General features: G+C 42.1%; 1 pseudogene; it reads left to right on the top strand.

Moving 5' to 3' along the window:
- The window catches only part of LOC139366846 (outer dynein arm-docking complex subunit 2-like), a 75,665-nt pseudogene that overhangs the window by 53,860 nt on the left and 1,685 nt on the right, over positions 1 to 20,120 (top strand).

The raw sequence follows: 20,120 nt of genomic DNA, 5'->3' as shown, positions 1-20,120 counted from the left end.
GCTCAGCATTTAACACCATAGTACCCTCCAAACTCGTCATTAAGCTCGAGACCCTGGGTCTTGACCCCGCCCTGTGCAACTGGGTCCTGGACTTCTGACGGGCCGCCCCCAGGTGGTGAGGGTAGGAAACAACATCGCTGATCCTCAACACTGGGGCCCCACAAGGGTGCGTTCTCAGCCCTCTCCTGTACTCCCTGTTCAACCATGACTGCGTGGCCATGCACGCCTCCAACTCAATCATCACGTTTGCAGACGACAGAGTGGTAGGCTTGATTACCAACAACGACGAGACGGCCTACAGGGAGGAGGTGGGGGCCCTCGGAGTGTGGTGTCAGGAAAATAACCTCACACTCAACGTCAACAAAACAAAGGAGATGATCGTGGATTTCAGGAAACAGCAGAGGGAGCACCCCCCCTATCCACATTGAAGGGACAGTAGTTAAGAAGGTGGAAAGTTCCTCGGCGTACACAAACAGAAATGGTCCACCCACACAGACAGCGTGGTGAAGAAGGCAACAGCAGGAGGCTAAATAAATGTGGCTTGTCACCAAAAACAATCAAACTTTTACAGATGCACAATCGAGAGCATCCTGTCGGGCTATATCACCGCCTGGTACGGCAACTGTATGGCTTTCCAGAGGGTAGTGAGGTCTGCACAACGCATCAACGGGGGCAAACTACCTGCCCTCCAGGACACCTACACCACCCAATGTCACAGGAAGGCCAAAATGATCATCAAGGACAACAACTACACGAGCCACTGCCTGTTCACCCCGCTATCATCCAGAAGGTGAGGTCAGTACAGGTGCATCAAAGCTGGGACAGAGAGACTGAAAAACAGCTTCTATCTCAAGGTCATCAGACTGCTACCACTCAAATCTCTAGCCACTTTAATAATACAAAATTGGATGTAATAAATGTATCACTAGTCACTTTAAACAATGCCACTTTATATAATGTTTACATACCCTACATTACTCATCTGATATGTATATACTGTACTCTATACCGTCTACTGCATCCTGCCTATGCCGTTTGGCCATCACTCATCCATATATTTATATGTACATATTCTTATTCATTCCTTTAAACTTGTGTGTATAAGGTAGTTGTTGTGAAATTGTTAGATTACTTAGATATTACTGCATGGTCGGAACTAGAAGCACAAGCATTTTGCTACACTCGCATTAACATCTGCTAACCATGTGTATGTGACCAATAACATTTGATTTGATTTGTCCCTTGTGAAATAGGCCACTCACATTGAGGCTAGTGTGATTATGGTTAACTGGTGTGGCTATTGATTTATTTATCCTTTATTTAACAAGGTGAGTCCAGTTGAGATGTAAATGTATTTTACAAGTGAGCACAACCCCACACAACCTCCAAAGGGAGGGGGTTATGATTAATCAAATGAAATCAAATGTTATTTGTCACATGCACCGAATACAGGTGTAGATCCTTACACTGAAATGCTTACTTACAAGCCCTTAACCAATAATACAGTTTTAAGAAAAATACCACACAAAAAAACAAGAAATACAAGTAACAAATCATTAAAGAGCAGCAGTAAAATAACAATAGCGAGGCTATATACAGGGGGTACCGGTACAGAGTCAATGTGCGGGGGGGGGCACTGGTTAGTCAAGGTAATTGAGGTAATATGTACATGTAGGTACAGTTATTAAAGTGACTATGCATAGATAATAAAGTAGCAGAGTAGCAGCATCGTAAAATAGGGGGCAATGCAAATAGTCAGCCTGGGTAGCCATTTGATTAGATGTCCAGGACTCTTAAGGCTTGGGGGTAGAAACTGTTTAGAAGCCTCTTTGACCTAGACTTGGTGCTCCGGTACCGCTTGCCGTGAGGTAGTGGAGAAAACAGTCTATGACTAGGGTAGCTGGAGTCTTTTACATTATTTAGGCCTTCCTCTGACACCGCCTGGTATAGAGGTCCTGGATGGCAGGAAGCTTTGCCCCAGTGATGTACTGGTCCGTTCGCACTACCCTCCTTAGTGCCTTATAGTCGGAGGCCGAGCAGTTGCCATACCAGGCAGTGATGCAACCAGTCAATGGTGCAGCTGTAGAACCTTTTGAGGATCTGAGGACCCATGCCAAATATTTTCAGTCTCCTGGGGGGGAATAGGCTTTGTTGTTCCCTCTTCATGACTGTCTTGGTGTGTTTGGACCATGATAGTTTGTTGGTGATGTGGACACCTAGGAATTTGAAGCTGTCAACCTGTTCCTCTACAGCCACGTCAATGAGAATTCACGTAGCATTATTATCACCTTTTATCCCGTTGGGAAAGGGCAGTGTTGAGTGCAATAGAGATTGCATCATCTGTGGATCTGTTGGGGCGGTATGCAAATTGGAGTGGGTCTAGGTTTTCTGGGATAATGGTGTTGATGTGAGCCATGACCAGCTTTCAATGCACTTCATGGCTACAGATCTGAGTGCTACGGGTCAGTAGTCATTTAGGCAGGTTACCTTAGTGTTCTTGGGCACAGGGACTATGGTGGTCTGCTTGAAACATGTTGGTATTACAGACTCAGACAGGGAGAGGTTGAAAATGTCAGTGAAGACACTTGCCAGTTTGTCAGCGCATGCTCAGAGTACACGTCCTAGTAATCCGTCTGGCACGCGGCCTTGTGAATGTTGACCCGTATACCTTTTAGGGGTTCCGCTAGCGGAACGTTTCGACAACATCCGGTGAAATTGCAGATCGCGAAATTCAAAGTAAATTATTAGAAATATTTAACTTTCATACAATCACAAGTGCAATACACCAAAATACAGCTTAACGTTTTGTTAATCCAGCCATCATGTCAGATTTCAAAAAGGGTTTACGGGGAAAGCAAACCATGCTATTATCTGAGGACAGCAACCCATCAAACAAACTCATGACAATCATAATTCAACCCACCAGGCATGACCCAAAACTCAGAAATAACGATATAATTCATGCCTTACCTTTGAAGAGCTTCTTCTGTTGGCACACCAATATGTCCCATAAACATCACAAGTGGTACTTTTGTTCGATTAATTCCGTCGTTATATCTCCAAAATGTCCATTTATTTGGAGCGTTTGGTTCAGAAAAACACCAGTTCCAACTCGCCCAACATGACTACCATTTATCTAATAGTAATATTGGTCCAAACATAATACAACTTTAGGTATTTTAAAACGCAAATAATCTATAAAGTTTAAGACGGAATACACTGTGTTCAATTGTGGCTAAAATGAAAATGGAGCGAGTTTCACGTCGCCCGCCCCAAACAAAAGAGTACACTAGGCTCGACCCTCGTTCTGAATAGCCATACTTCTTAATTTCTCTAAAGAAAAACATCAACCAATTTCTAAAGACTGTTGACATCTAGTGGAAGCAATAGGAACTGCAACCAAGTGGCACAGAAATCTAGGTTCCCATAGAAACCCAATTTAAATTTCCTGGATGGTTTGTCCTCTGGGTTTTGCCTGCCAAATAGGTTCTGCTATACTCACAGACATTATTTTATTGGTTTTAGAAACATTAGAGTGTTTTCTATCCAAATCTACCAATTATATGCATATCCTTCTGGGCCTGAGTAACAGGCTTCTGGGCCTGAGTAACAGGCAGTTTACTTTGGGCACGCTTTTCATCCGGACGTGAAAATACTGCCCCCTATCCCAAACAGGTTTTAAAGGTCTTAATCACAGAGGCAATAATGTCATAGATGGAGATATAATGTTGATGGAGATGTAGATGGAGCGTGCTTTGTGACAATTATCATTCTGCCCTCTCTAATTATACACTTTCCATAATCTTGGTTCATTATTTCCATATTAATCGAGACGTTACAGGCTGGCAATAGCTGTGTATGACACCCTGATACTCAGTGGTGGAAAAAGTACCCAACTGTCATGAGTAAAAGTCACTCAGTAAAATTCTACTTGAGGAAGTCTGAAAAAATGTAGTTTCAAATATACGTAAGTATGAAAAGTAAATGTAATTGTTAAAATGTACTTGTATCAAAAGTAAAAGTATAAATAATTTCAAATTCCTCATATTAAGCAAACCAGATGGCACCTTTTTCTTGTTTTTTTTAAATTACGGAAAGCCAGGACACACTCCAACACTCAGACATAAATTACAAACGAAGCATGAGAGTTTAGTAAGTCCTCCAGATCAGAGGCAGTAGGGATGACCAGTGACGTTAGGTTGATAAGTGTGTGAATTTAACTATTTTCCTGTCCTGCTAAGAATTCAAAATGTATTGAGTACTTTTGGGTGTCAGGGAAAATGTATGGTGTAAAATATACATAATATTCTTAAGGAATGTAGTGAAGTAAAAGTAAAAGTAATCAAAAATATAAATAGTAAAGTACAGATGCCCCCACCTTTGATGCTGTATATGATGATGATGATGCTGTCCCCCCTTAGGTGACGATTATGTTGATGTATGATTTAAAAAGCATCCCGATCTGCCAAGCCTCAATGAAGGCTGCGTCCGAGGTGGTTCTGAAAGAGGCTCACCAGCAGCGGTAGCCCCATAAGTGTCTGAGACTCCTGTGGTATCAGCCCATTACTGGTGCCCATGAACTCAAATCAGGGTCTATGATGGTAGCTTGGCCTGAACGGTCAGGGAAACACACTGACTCCTTCAGTTCCTTTGTGACTGACTCCGGTCCCTTGTTCTTCTGAACAGTGTAGGCTACATGGAAAGGTCACTAGATACAGATGTGCTATCTTAATTTGACCAGTTTCTCACAGCTGGAAAATAATCCTGCAGCAACAGGAAATGTGAACTATTATGTGGATTATAATTAATGGACCTTTTTGTATGGGTTGATACATTTTTTGAAAGGATAAATCAAATCTGACATTTTAAAGTGGAAATTTCAAACTTTAGAAGCCTTTTTATACCTTGAATACACTGTAACTAGCATTTCCTGCTGCACAGGAAAATTCTCTGCAACAACAGCGTGATCAAATGAAGATAGAACATCTGTAGGCATTCTGAGTATTAGTGTACTGAACAGTGTTGGCCTAACCTACATGGAGGGGTAGAAAAGGAAGTCCAAATAACTCATCATCCAAATGGATCGGCTGACATTAGATAGGTCTGCTGTAGAAGTATTAGTTTCCCTTGGCCCTCGTATTACTTGGCAAGAAATCCCCCCCAAAATTACTCTGTTGATTTCTGTTAATGGCTTTTTATAACAAACAGAACCTATCTCACCTATTTGGCGTGCTTGATGTGGAATAGCTACTGGCACACCACACAGCCCATCCGTATTGACAATGGCACTTTCCGTGGAGCAGAAAGCAGGACAGAACCATGGCTACTCACATTACCTCCGATTGGGCTGACTGGCACTGATGGGGTTTTGATTTTTGCTAAGGCTGATGAAAAGGCTTTTTATTTTTTCTTAGCATGTGTGCATCTTTCATTTTCTCTGCTCTGCTCAAATGCCCCGGCTTGCCTCCCTGCCCATTACACTGAATTCTGCTCCCTTTATTTTACAGATTGAGAGCGCCAAGCTAATAACAGGCTTTTGACATTTAGGATGTAGGGGAAATGGTGCGCTCCTTTGTCGGTTGATTGGAACTGATTGTTAATTTGCTGAAATCAAAAAACAAAGAGGTACTGGCGAGTGTGTGCATCTCATTGAAGGAGGACATAAAATACCTATAATCCTTCTCAATTAGTGTTTACTGGGAATATTCAGTCCTATTATAAATTGACTATCTATTATATTATCAGAAAGTAACTTAATAGTTCTGAGATCCCTGTAAACAAGCTCTATTGAGTAGTATTCATAGTATAGGCCCTAGTCAAAAGTAGTGCACTATATAGGGAATAGGGTTCCATTTGAGATGCACCCATAGATGTCTGATGTCTTGTTCTCTCTGTATTACAGACTGATGATAAGCTGTGTCGTTACCTGGCTGAGGCAGTCGCCCGCTGCTGCATGTGCGGCAGTAACAGGGTATCGTTTGGGGAGGCCGTTGCCCCCTCGTTCGTTAACTGAAGTCCAAGGACTCCTCGGTCCACCAGACCGCAGCTCAGACCCTGTTCCAGAACCCCAGCAACTACATCACCATGCACGAGAACAGAGTGGTGAAGGTATGTTCACTTCTTTGCTCACAAGCACTTGTCCTTTACACACCTAGTGGTCAAGGTACTGATTGGTAATTGATTCCGGGCTGTGTCGCAGCCGGCCGCAACCCGGGAGACCTATGAGGCAACGCACGATTGGCTCAGCGTCGTCCGAGTTAGGGGAGGGCTTGGCTGGTTGGGATGTCCTTGTCCCATCACGCTGTAGCGCCTCCTGTGGCGGGCCTGGTGCATGCACGCTGACATGGTTGCCAGTTGTACTGTGTTTCCTAAGACACATTGGTGCGGCTGGCTTCCGGGTTAAGCATGCAGTGTGTCAAGAAGCAGTGCGACTGTGCAGGGCCGTGTTTCGGAGGACGCATGGCTCTCGACCTTCGTCTCTCCCGAGTCCATATGGGAGTTGCAGCGAGGTGACAAGACTGCAACTGCCAATTGGATATCACAAAATTGGTGAGAAAAAAAGGTAAAAAGTTAAAAATACATATATTTTCATTAATATCTTTGCTCAAGATGATTTCCTCCGAGCATTCTCCTCACACCATCATAAACTTTCTTTAAATGTTTATTTATAGAGTACCAGTCAAAGGTTTGGACACACCTACTCATTCAAGGGTTTTTCTTTATGTTTGACTATTTTCAACATTGTAGATTAACAGCGAAGACATCAAAACTATGAAATAACACATATGGAATCATGTAGTAACTAAAGAAGTGTTAAACAAATCAAAATATATGGCTACTTTGAAGAATCTCAAATAGAACATACAGTGCCTTGCGAAAGTATTCGGCCCCCTTGAACTTTGCGACCTTTTGCCACATTTCAGGCTTCAAACATAAAGATATAAAACTGTATTTTTTTTGTGAAGAATCAACAACAAGTGGGACACAATCATGAAGTGGAACGACATTTATTGGATATTTCAAACTTTTTTAACAAATCAAAAACTGAAAAATTGGGCGTGCAAAATTATTCAGCCCCCTTAAGTTAATACTTTGTAGCGCCACCTTTTGCTGTGATTACAGCTGTAAGTCACTTGGGGTATGTCTCTATCAGTTTTGCACATCGAGAGACTGACATTTTTTCCCATTCCTCCTTGCAAAACAGCTCAAGCTCAGTGAGGTTGGATGGAGAGCATTTGTGAACAGCAGTTTTCAGTTCTTTCCACAGATTCTCGATTGGATTCAGGTCTGGACTTTGACTTGGCCATTCTAACACCTGGATATGTTTATTTTTGAACCATTCCATTGTAGATTTTGCTTTATGTTTTGGATCATTGTCTTGTTGGAAGACAAATCTCCGTCCCAGTCTCAGGTCTTTTGCAGACTCCATCAGGTTTTCTTCCAGAATGGTCCTGTATTTGGCTCCATCCATCTTCCCATCAATTTTAACCATCTTCCCTGTCCCTGCTGAAGAAAAGCAGGCCCAAACCATGATGCTGCCACCACCATGTTTGACAGTGGGGATGGTGTGTTCAGCTGTGTTGCTTTTACGCCAAACATAACGTTTTGCATTGTTGCCAAAAAGTTCAATTTTGGTTTCATCTGACCAGAGCACCTTCTTCCACATGTTTGGTGTGTCTCCCAGGTGGCTTGTGGCAAACTTTAAACAACACTTTTTATGGATATCTTTAAGAAATGGCTTTCTTCTTGCTACTCTTCCATAAAGGCCAGATTTGTGCAATATACGACTGATTGTTGTCCGATGGACAGTCTCCCACCTCAGCTGCAGTTCATCCAGAGTGATCATGGGCCTCTTGGCTGCATCTCTGATCAGTCTTCTCCTTGTATGAGCTGAAAGTTTAGAGGGACGGCCAGGTCTTGGTAGATTTGCAGTGGTCTGATACTCCTTCCATTTCAATATTATCGCTTGCACAGTGCTCCTTGGGATGTTTAAAGCTTGGGAAATCTTTTTGTATCCAAATCCGGCTTTACAACAGTATCTCGGACCTGCCTGGTGTGTTCCTTGTTCTTCATGATGCTCTCTGCGCTTTTAACAGACCTCTGAGACTATCACAGTGCAGGTGCATTTATACGGAGACTTGATTACACACAGGTGGATTGTATTTATCATCATTAGTCATTTAGGTCAACATTGGATCATTCAAAGATCCTCACTGAACTTCTGGAGAGAGTTTGCTGCACTGAAAGTAAAGGGGCTGAATAATTTTGCACGCCCAATTTTTCAGTTTTTGATTTGTTAAAAAAGTTTGAAATATCCAATAAATGTCGTTCCACTTCATGATTGTGTCCCACTTGTTGTTGATTCTTCACAAAAAAATACAGTTTTATATCTTTATGTTTGAAGCCTGAAATGTGGCAAAAGGTCGCAAAGTTCAAGGGGGCCGAATACTTTCGCAAGGCACTGTATATCTTGATTTGTTTAACACTTTTTTGGTTATTACATGATTCCATATGTGTTATTTCATAGTTTTGATGTCTTCGCTATTATTCTATAATGTTGAAATTAGTCAAACATAAAGAAAAATCCTTGAATGAGTAGGTGTGTCCAAACTTTGACTGGTACAGTAATTCCTTTAGATTTTCAGTATAATGTAATTGCACATAGTTATTTTTTGCATTTTAGTTGGTGTTTTGAAACAAAATACTTAATCAGCATTGATGAAAAAGTCTATGAGCCCCATCACTCTACTTTGTTTTAGTGATGTGTGAAAACATTGGTAATAAACGCTGAAAAGCTGTAATTATTTTCAGAGCCTTTGACCAACGGAGCAGAAACAAAGCTAGTTTTATTCTTGTCCGAAACATGACTCCACTTTCTAACCGTCATGGGAATTCAGCAAAGCAAACAACTCAGTGTGTGCAAAGTGCCACTTCCCTTGTAGACCCTAGATGCCATTACAGAGCAAGTCAAAAGGCTGTATCTTGGGTAACTGTTGCTAGGAGTTGTCCCCTGACATGAGAGCAGAATGCGGCAGTGACATGTTTTAGGCCCAAGGAACAGGGCCACAGTTGTCTAGAGCTAAAGGAGAACAACACTATGTTATGGGGGATACTTCAATGTTCTTTTGTCATAATCCATAATTGACTCAGAATAGGGAATAATATTCTTTATTATTTTCATTTTCCAAAGCTTTTTCCTAACTAGTCATGTTTATATTTATGTGACATTAATGTAAATATTTGAAGCTTAGATTAAACTGTGTTTAATGTCATGTCGTAGAGAACAGTGTAATGCAATGTTTGGGAAAATGTTCCAGTTTTTTTTTCTAATTCAATCACATTACTTTCAGAACAGGATTTTCACACGAGAAATCTTTTGTGACCACATAGTTTTTTTTTTCAACAACAACTGCGATATAAATGTAAGAAGTGGTTCTACCATTGCAGCCAAATGTTTGTTCCCATGTTCATTTAATGGTGTACTTTAGCTTGATCTGCTGTTGCAGTGTATGTGGTTCAACGCTAGCCATGATTGGTAGCTGGACTGAACATTGGGTGTTCCGATGTCCAATTTGCAAAAGTCGTTAAGCAGAATATTTTTTTTGTAGTTCAAGCCACAACAAAACCTGGACAGCTGTGTGAGTGTGTTTGTGTCTCTGTACGTACACGTTTGTGTACATGTGTGCGTGTATGCTCGCCCTGAATACCACCCTGATAATCAGTCTCTTTCTGTTTGCCCTTATTAATGTGCCCAGTGCAGAGTGAGTTGTTTCAACACAAATCCAAAATGTATTTTGGGGATTTTAAAGAGCTTAATTAAGAAAGAAAGCCAGGCCAGTTACGTTACACCACTATTGCGTGTTTAAATTGTTGTTCATCTGAGCAGTTAAAGGAAACACACACATGGCAGCTGCATTGTTTCAGTCTGACTGGGTTCATACTAACAGTCTGTGGATGTATACCTGCCTGACGCCTGGAAACATTACAGCACCAGAGCCTGTCTGTAGTCAATCAATCAATCAAATGCATTTATAAAGCCCTTTTTACATCAGAATATTTCACAAAGTGCTTATGCAGAAATGCAGCCTAAAAACCCCAAAGAGCAAGCAATGCAGATGTAGAAGCACGGTGGCGAGGAAAAACCCCATAGGAAGGCAGGAAGAAACTTAGGGAGGAACCAAGCCCTGACGGGTGGCCAGTCCTCGGTATTGCCCCACTGGGAACACATTGGTTGAATCAACGTTGTTTCCATGTAATTTCAATGATTTTACGTTGACCCAGAGGAGAATAGATGTTGACTTGATGTATGTGCCCAGTGGGGCAACACTAAGTGAGACATTGAGGCCTGGCCAACATTATGTAGGGCCGGCAGGTAGCCTAGTGGTTCGAGCGTTGGGCCAGTAACCAAAAGGTTGCTGGGATTAAATCCCCGAGCTGACAAGGTAAAAACCTGTTGTTCTTTCTCTGAACAAGGCAGATATCCCACTGTTCCCCGGTAGTCAGTCAATCTAAATAAGAATTTGTTCTTAACTGACTTGCCTAGTTAAATAAAGTCTATATAAAAAAAGTGTACATCCTGCTTATGATCTATGGATTGGTGTGTTAAAACAATATTTCCTATCCTTGTTTGAGTGGGGTTTATCGAGGAGCGATGCTGGGCTCTCTTTCTGTAATGTTACATTCGGTCTAATTTACGGCGGAGTGTAAAATTCAAGACTGCCTCTTGTATTATTGCAACCATATATCAAAGGGTATTTTCTCTGCCATTGAAAAGCTCTCAAAACATGTACAACCACAAGTAGTATAACGCTTTTGTAGGATTCTCTCTCTCTCTCTCTGCACTCAGAGTACTGTAACTTTCCTCCCCAGCATTCTTAATGGTGTATAACACAGTCCCCTAAGCTTAGCAGAGGAAATTAAGCATTGAAAAGAAAGTATTTTACACTGGAAAAGACATTAGTGATCTGTCTGAGTTTTTTCACTTCTTCTTTTTTTTTTTTTTAAATATCCAAATGCTATTTCATTGCATCTCGTCAAATTTCATAAACTGCATTTAAACCTTAAAGCAACTTTTAATATTGCATGAAAAATATGAAAACATCCTTATATGAGCAGAGTTAATACCCCAAAAGTGTTAGTGTTTGCCTCGGTGATTTCATTAGGTGTACAAAATGCTTCACTTAGAGGTTTTGTGTTTTGCCACTGTGTTATTGTGGGTTTTGTCCTGCATTCCGTTCCCTGGTTCTATTGGGCAGCTCTGTGAACAAGTTCAGGAATGAGGAGCTTTCGGGGGCTGCTAGCTTTCCCAGAGGAAGTGTGTACCAGGGCTAAGCAGAAAAAGTGACAAGATGAATTGCCCTTCCCGTTTGATTTGACATCTACACTTGGTATCTCACAGTTTTATAAGGATGGTGCTTGATTTTGTCCCTTGTACAAAATCAACACACACTCCTCTTTGCTTTACGTTGCTTCCAGAGGGCTGGGGATTGTTTGCTGAAACCATAAATCCTTGTGGACAGCTTCAGACAACTTTCTGTATTAAAGAGGCTCTTTCACAAGAAAGCTTTGTGAAGTAAATTGATGTAAATTACAAAATGCAGATGGTAATTGTTGGTAATTTTCAACTGAAGGTATTCCAGAAATTGGCCGTTGCCATCTCGTAGCTGGTATGTATTTTATGGCTTTAAATCACTAAATGAGAAAAATGTTGTGCTGTTGTTGCCACGGGTGCTCTACACTCCTCCTGTGCTTTGCTTTGCACTGTCTGTGTTTTCATTTTCGTTTTCTGTGTACTGTATGCTCAAAGTAAACAAGTGAACAAGAAAAGGGAGAGAGGGGATAGAATAAAGAGAGAGCGGGAGAAGGAGGTAGAGTGAAAGAGTGAGTGAAAGCAGCAGTCCTGAAAAAAACACTGCAGCAAATATTTCTGAAGTTTCCTCTTAGTCATGCTTTATCTGTAACAGGATTTCAGGTTGTGGACTGGATGTGGTGAGCAGATGATACCCCAGCCACTGGAGCTGCTCTGTGCAACTAGCTACTGTACTGTATGTTTGAAATATGCAGTGTGTTATGTGTTACGCTGCCTAGTGCTGTGACTCCAGCCTCTCTCTAATGTCTGGTCTGGGATGAGGAGGGATGTCCAGTCCAGCAGCTCTCTCAGGTTGGATATGTGTGTGTGGAACCAGTATAGATTTAGACTAAGTCTTACAGTACAGTAAACCTTCCTTGAGGCAACCCCCCCCCCCCCCCCCCCCCCCCCCTCCCCCAAGTCAATGATTTGAACGCTGCTGACAGACGCTACTGACGCTACTGACAGAGAGATGGGGGGGGGGGGGGGGGGGGACTGCTAAACGGTCCTGGCTCAGTTGAGGCCGTAGTGAATTTTGTTTACCTTGACTTCCCTCAGTAACTCCCCTTCCCCTCAGCCCAGAGCTCAGCTCAGCTAAATGCGGCCCGTTTGAGCTGTTCGCTCACAGCGTGGAATGAGCAGGGGCCTGAAACACAATGTTTGCATCCCAAATGGCACCCTATTAGTGTACTACTTATGACCAGGGCCCAGATCAAATGTAATGCACTATATAGGGAATAGGGTGCCATTTGGTATATATTCATGGGAACACTGGGCCAGGAGGACAGAAGTTCCAGGACCAGTCCTGTAATGCCTGGTTGGTTGTCAGACCCAGGTGCTTTCATGGAGGATTTAGAGACGCCAACTCTTCAGGAAACAGAAGCCCAACACCGGAGCACTTAACTCCTTCATGTGTGACAGGAGGAGAGGCAGGTAGCCTAGTGGTTAGAGCTTTGGACTTGTAACCGAAAGGTTGCAAGATCAAATCCCCGTGCTGACAAGGTAAAAATCTGTCGTTGAATATCGCATTAATTTAAGCAAATTGCAGGTGTGCGAAAGAGTGAGTACAATTGTATACAATTTCCACAATAACTACATGCACATGGCTTGCTGATCAAAACTGATGAGTTGATTCTCAGTGAAATTGTCGTACTCTTCACAACTTCTAAACATTCTTTCATCGTGTGAGCCGTCACATGCAAAATTATCCATTCAATTATCAAAATCTGTCAGACATGCATGTATATTCCATAAATATCTATGACATGAAATGTTTGTGATGTCTGCTAAATTGGCAAATGACCTGCCAGGTGACACAGTAATGAAATAGGAATCACGATCTTACCAATCAACCAATCAAATTTGGAAGCATATATATGGAGCTTGCACAATCACTACCATTTTTTAACACGGAGGAACATCACAACCCTGAACAGCAGCTACATGCTCGTGGAAGTGAAAAAAGAAGATGTGTAAGAATGCATGGTGGTGGTGTTAGGGGAAGACATAATAGAGGAAGAGGTAGAATGCAAAGAATAAGAGTCCCTGATGAAATCAAAGCCACAATTGTGGGACATGTCATAAACCACGGTCTTACAATGGAAGAGGCTGGTCATAGTGTTCAGCCTAATGTAAACAGGTCCACAGTGTCATCAATTGTGCAAACATTCCGTAGGGAAAACAGGTAAATATGTACAGATTATTTCATTGACAACAATAGAGAAACTATTGTAAAAGTAAATGCAAGTCTGAAAATCACAATGTACCTTAAGATATGTATGAGGAATATACAGTAATACAGCAACATTTGAATACAATATACTACTCTGTAGCACAATGTATTTGTGAATTCTACATGTCATATATAGGACCTCATGCTGTTGGCAGAGCAGCAGTATTCAGCCATCAGCAAGAACAAGACATTTGCAACATGGTCATAGCCAACAATTCCGTCAGGCTAAGAGAGATCCAAAGTGCAATCATATATGACAACAATATATTCACAAAAATCAATTCTGTCAGCATTTCCACTATAGACAGAGTTTTGAAAAAAAAAATAAAATGACTATGAAACAACTCTACAAGGTGCCATTTGAGAGGAATAGTGACCGATTGAAGGAGCTGCGGTACCAGTATGTTCAGGTAGGAGCTGTGGTACCAGTATGTTCAGGTAGGAGCTGTGGTACCAGTATGTTCAGGTAGGAGCTGTGGTACCAGTATGTTCAGGTAGGAGCTGTGGTACCAGTATGTTCAAGTAGGAGCTGTGGTACCAGTATGTCCAGTTAGGAGCTGTGGTACCAGTATGTCCAGTTAGGAGCTGTGGTACCAGTATGTTCAGGTAGGAGCTGTGGTACCAGTATGTCCAGGTAGGAGCTGTGGTACCAGTATGTTCAGGTAGGGCTGTGGTACCAGTATGTCCAGGTAGGAGCTGTGGTACCAGTATGTTCAGGTAGGAGCTGTGGTACCAGTATGTCCAGATACGAGCTGTGGTACCAGTATGTTCAGATAAAACATTGGTGTGCACATGGTATATTGTACAGGGAGTTTTACTGTACTTCAATGATGCCTGTATATACTTCTTGAAGTTGTAAATACCCATAAGAACAGAAAACATTTATACTTTACTAAACTGTCTAATTCTAGAATAGGCTATGTGAAACAAACCATCTATTTTGTTGCTATGTAGAGAATAATGGAGCTGGAAGGACATGAAATGACCCACATTCTTGTTTTTGTGGACTCGGCTGGGTTCAATCTGGCCAAAGGCAGGAGGCGTGGCCACAATCTCATTGGACACCGAGTCACAATTGCCACACCAGGCCAACGTGGTGGCAACATTACAATGTGTGCTGCCATTTCTGAGAATGGTGTGAGCACACATATTCCACACATTGGGCCCTATAACACCCAACTTCTCCTGGCCTTCCTAAATACACTTTACAGAGACCTAATACCAGAACACCAAAGAGGTTTAGTTAGACCAGATTTGCCATATTATGTAATTGTGTGGGATAATGGTCGGCTTCCACCGAACCAACATTGTTAGGAAATGGTTTGCTGCACATGAAAGGATAACAATGGAGTTCCTTCCCACCATCCTCCCCTTTCCTGAATCCGAAAGAAGAGTTTTGTTCAGCATGGAGGTGGAAAGTATATGACTATCAGGCACAAGATCAGATGTCTCTGTTAGACGCCGTGAATGCTGCTTGTGAGGACATCACAGGCGATCATTGCAGGGGATGGTTGCACCACGCAAGGAGATTTTTCCCCCCGGTGCATTTCAAGGGAAAACATCAGATGTGATGTTGACGAAAGTCTCCGGCTAGACCAACAAGAGCGACAGGATGCCCACCAAGAAGATGGGAACTTGTAGTGTTACGTACTGTGAGGAGGTACAATTTATTGTTTTTTTTACAGAACTACTGCAGTTTTTTTGCGTGGCAAATTTTCTGTTCACTATATATGACTTTACATGTCAGAAATATGTAAAAATGGGCATGCAAATGAACATTTTCTGTTTTACATGTAACACATTGCTACAAAAATACATTTGCTGTATACATACAAATGTGCATATCCTTTTTCTGTGTACTACAGTATTGACTTTTCCCAGTAAACTTTGACCTACTGTTGAAATCGGTATCTAAAAAGCTCAGTGTGATTGATACACAATAGCATTCAGCTAGACAAAACTGAAATTATTGTATAGTACAGTAAGCAGTCAGTGTCAACAAAAAAGTAGAACAGAACTGATATGTGTATATAACAAACACTTCCAGGGTTGACTGCCATGTTGAAAAAACATCTAAACATTTTAACCAGTACGGCTCACATGATGACAACATTTTTTTAAATGTTGGTGGCATTGGCCAATTTAATGACACAATAACTTGGATTTGAAGCATGAATTAAATGTTTTGGGTGAGTTACTACATTTTGCAGACATGCAATAGAATTGGGATGTCCCATAAAAACAGTTGTGACAATTGCACTTACAGTTTAGAGAATGTTAAGACTGTTTAAGAAAATGAGCCAAAGCGATTGAGAAAACATTATTTCTAAAAACCAGCTGAAAATCCAGTGTTTTTATGTTAAAGAGTTTTGTTCTATTTAAGTCTTCTATGATGTATATAAAGTGTAATATTGGGATACAAAACATAAAATGGAATACATTTAAATATCTGACATGCTGCAGGTGTTTTTTTTTAAAGCCCATAAACATGTGTGTGAGGTGTACACTTTTGTTTCAGAGTAGATTGTTTAAGACTACCAAGAAACACTCTGTGTGACCCTGATTTAGCCCACTGCAGTAAAAGGTTAAAAACCTCAGACCCTCTTGATTCCTTTCTCAAACCAGGGTAGTGCGAGTGTTCATGTTACCGCGGTTTGGTAATATTCTAACAAGTGGTGCATTATAGTCTTTGAGATCCCAGCTGGGGAGGAGGAGGAAGAGAGGGAAAAAAATGCAAAGAGAGACATGCTTATCTTAGCCTAGCTGTGGGCTTGGGGAGACCTTATTTGGCCACGTCTGAATAACATGCTACGAAGTTGGCAAAACGTTGATTCTGGCACTTTGCAGGCATCCTCTCTTTTCACAAAAGAGACTTGTGTGTATAAAGTTTGCATTTCAAAGGTGTTTTGGATGCTATTAAAAAACAACAACATATAAACTAGTGTTACTGGCACAGAAACACTAAGTGATACACTGATGCAATGAAAGTGACTTGTATTCATAGGACAACATCCTTTTTTTTAAATGTCCAAATCAGGGAACTAAATGGGAATAGAAGAGAATGGCAGTATTATTTTCTCAGCTTTTTGGGGGTTTTGAATGTTCGCCCAGAGTGTGTCAGTTTGTGTGCTCACTGCTCATATGCGGAGAAGAGATAGAAGCCTCATCTTTCATCTGTTTTCCTTTCACTATTTATCTTTGAGCAGAACATTCTGGGAATGTCTTTTTCTCTGCTCACTGGCACTGCGTTAGGCCGCTAGCTAACCACACAAATGTGCGGAGCAGGATTTTAAGTTTACATGTTTCACGGAAAGAGTCAGAGTTCAACCTCAACCTCCCATTGACTTACATTATGAACACAATGATAACATGGGAACAGAACAGAGACAAGTACTGCTCTGTAAAGATCAGCCCAGTACTGAACTCCCTATCAGGGCCAAGGGCAGGCTGGTTCAAACAGTTGGAGATAAGAGTCAATGAGGCATGATGTGAGGGTCTACTAGATGGCAGAGATTCACATTAAGGCGCGCGCGCACACACACACACACACACAAACACACACACACACACACACTATATATATTAGTCAATATATAGACCTCTTAAAGGCCCAGTGCAGTCAAAAACATGATTTTTCTTATATATTTTCACACTATGTTGGATTTGTGAAATTGTGATCATGCCAATTTAGTGTAAGAGCTGGCTGATATTTCAGCCTGTTCTGGTGGAATTTAGTTTTGGGCCTGGTGTCATCACCAGGTGGTAATTGAGTGAATAGACCACTAAGAAAGACAGTTCCAAACCTCTCTGACATGAAGAGCTATTTTCCAGTTTTCCCCTCCCCACTCAGACCACACCCAGACAGTCCTAGCAAAATTATAGCTTGATAAATTGCTCTTTCTAAGAAGCTATTTCTGTGTCTTTTTCACCCTTTTAATTGAAAACAATCACAGTAGGAATGTACTCTCTCTGAGATATATACACTGCTCAAAAAAATTAAGGGAACACTTAAACAACACAATATAACTCCAAGTCAATCACACTTCTGTGAAATCAAACTGTCCACTTAGGAAGCAACACTGATTGACAATACATTTCGCATGCTGTTGTGCAAATGGAATAGACAACAGGTGGAAATTATAGGCAATTAGCAAGACACCCCCAATAAAGGAGTGGTTCTGCAGGTGGTGACCACAGACCACTTTTCAGTTCCTATGCTTCCTGGCTGATATTTTGGTCACTTTTGAATGCTGGCGGTGCTTTCACTCTAGTAGTAGCATGAGACGGAGTCTACAACCCACACAAGTGGCTCAGGTAGTGCAGCTCATCCAGGATGGCACATCAACACGAGCTGTGGCAAGAAGGTTTGCTGTGTCTGTCAGCGTAGTGACCAGAGCATGGTGGCGCTACCAGGAGACAGTCCAGTACATCAGGAGACGTGGAGGAGGCCGTAGGAGGGCAACAACCCAGCAGCAGGACCGCTACCTCCGCCTTTGTGCAAGGAGGAGCACTGCCAGAGCCCTGCAAAATGACCTCCAGCAGGCCACAAATGTGCATGTGTCTACTCAAACAGTCAGAAACAGACTCCATGAGGGTTTTATGAGGGCCCGACGTCCATAGGTGGGGGTTGTGCTTACAGCCCACCACCGTACAGGACGTTTGGCATTTGCCAGAGAACACCAAGATTGGCAAATTCACCACTGGCGCCCTGTGCTCTTCACAGATGAAAGCAGGTTCACATTGAGCACGTGACAGACGTGACAGAGTCTGGAGACGCCGTGGAGAACGTTCTGCTGCCTGCAACATCCTCCAGCATGACCGGTTTGGCGGTGGGTCAGTCATGGTGTGGGGTGGCATTTCTTTGGGGGGGCCACACAGCCCTCCATGTGCTTGCCAGAGGTAGCCTGACTGCCATTAGGTACCGAGATGAGATCCTCAGACCCCTTGTGAGACCATATGCTGGTGGGGTTGGCCCTGGGTTCCTCCTAATGCAAGACAATGCTAGACCTCATGTGGCTGGAGTGTGTCAGCAGTTCCTGCAAGAGGAAGGCATTGATGCTATGGACTGGCCCGCCCGTTCCCCAGACCTGTATCCAATTGAACACATCTGGGACATCATGTTTCGCTCCATCCACCAACGCCACGTTGCACCACAGACTGTCCAGGAGTTGGCGGATGCTTTAGTCCAGGTCTGGGAGGATATCCCTCAGGAGACCATCCGCCACCTCATCAGGAGCATGCCCAGGCGTTGTAGGGAGGTCATACAGGCACTTGGAGGCCACACATACTACTGAGCCTCATTTTGACTTGTTTTAAGGACATCAATCAAAGTTGGATCAGCCTGTAGTGTGGTTTTCCACTTTAATTTTGAGTGTGACTCCAAATCCAGACCTCCATGGGTTGATAAATTTGATTTCCATTGATAATTTTTGTGTAATTTTGTTGTCAGCACATTCAACTATGTAAAGAAAAAAGTATTTAATAAGAATATTTAATTCATTCAGATCTAGGATGTGTTATTTTAGTGTTCCCTTTATTTTTTTGAGCAGTGTATATATATATATATATATATACCAGTTAAGTCAGGCTAAGGCACAGAGACCAGAGAGCTAAACCATTGGAGAGGCAGGCATACCGTTTCATGAAATGAGTCTGAATCAATTTAGTGAGGGGGAGTTAGTTGTTTACGAAAGTCTTAAAGTAGGATAATTTTCTTTGTATGCAGGACACTGTTTAGAATATTGTTTGCTGTGTTACTTAAATGATCACCAAGGTTGTGTCGTTTCAACACCAAAACGTAGGGACACAATTGGTTGACTGCTCATACACGCTTCCAAAGCCTGGTTCAACATATTCTTGCTATACAATTCAACTACAAAAGTTGCTATTTTACAGAGCTTTAAAGCTTACTTTTTGAGTTAGGCCTCAAACTTTAGAGCCTGAAAAGTACCTAGAATATACTGGATGATTAAATGCACTGTCAAGTATACATTTTGTTTGGGACTTGTGAGCTTTGGAGTGTTTAGTTCAGAGATTTGAAGTAACCTGTTTTGTTTATTATTGATGCAAACCAGAAAGAATCCAAAACTAAGTTGTGCGGCACACCATTGTGATTTAATGAAGGAGCACACATTGAACACATTAAAAATTTCCATTGTGCCAGAGTATTTGTGCCTGCATTTACTTTGATTTTGATTTGGCACTGCAGCTGCCCACAAGCTTGATGTAGTCTCTTTTCAAACACGAAAAGATACCATACTAAAACCCATATAGTGTTTTTATTTGGCAGGCTCCTCCATTTGGGCTCCTGAGGGCTCCTGAGGGCTCCTGAGAGGCGCAGCGTTCTAAGGCACTGCATCTCAGTGCAAGAGGCATCCCTACAGACCCTGGTTCAGATCCAGGCTGTGTCACATCCGCCCGTGATTGGGAGTCCATAGGGCGGCGCACAATTGGCCCAGGGTCGTCCGTGTTTGCCCGGGGTAGGCCATCATTGTAAATAAGAATTTTGTTCTTAACTGGCTTGCCTGTTTAAATAAAATA

Source organism: Oncorhynchus clarkii, chromosome 15 (genome assembly GCF_045791955.1).
Source record: "Oncorhynchus clarkii lewisi isolate Uvic-CL-2024 chromosome 15, UVic_Ocla_1.0, whole genome shotgun sequence".
NCBI classification, from domain to species: domain Eukaryota; kingdom Metazoa; phylum Chordata; class Actinopteri; order Salmoniformes; family Salmonidae; genus Oncorhynchus; species Oncorhynchus clarkii.
This window is presented reverse-complemented; position numbering and strand designations above follow the sequence as displayed.